Source organism: Babylonia areolata, chromosome 11, assembly GCF_041734735.1.
Source record: "Babylonia areolata isolate BAREFJ2019XMU chromosome 11, ASM4173473v1, whole genome shotgun sequence".
Classification (NCBI taxonomy): Eukaryota; Metazoa; Mollusca; class Gastropoda; order Neogastropoda; family Buccinidae; genus Babylonia; species Babylonia areolata.
In genome coordinates this window covers 15,680,242-15,680,679 of record NC_134886.1, presented here as the reverse complement: position 1 = coordinate 15,680,679, position 438 = coordinate 15,680,242, and positions in this window count along the sequence as shown.

Genomic DNA, 438 nt, shown 5'->3' with positions numbered 1-438 from the left:
TATTAATTAGGATACATCAAAGGAGGATACCAACTGGACTGGAGTTTAAAATTTCCGAAAACATTCTGAGCAATGAATAATCATTCAAACTCTTTTCAGTGGCTGGTGGAATTCTTGTGTGTGTGTGTGTGTGTGTGTGTGTGTGTGTGTGTGGGTGTGTGTGTGCGTGTGTGTTTATTTGTGTTCCGTGTGTGTGCGTGCGTGCATGTGTGTGTGTGTGTGTGTGTGGTGTGTGTGTGTGCGCGTGCGTGTGTGTGTTCCGTGTGTGTGTGCGTGCGTGCGTGTGTGTGTTCCGTGTGCGCGCGCGCGTGTGTGTGTGTGTGTGTGTGTGTTCCGTGTGTGTGTGTGTGTGTGTTCCGTGTGTGTGTGTGTGTGTGTGTGTGTGTGTGTAAATACCACAGGGCAGTCTGGCAATCCCCCAGGAGCAAAGTGTGTTCA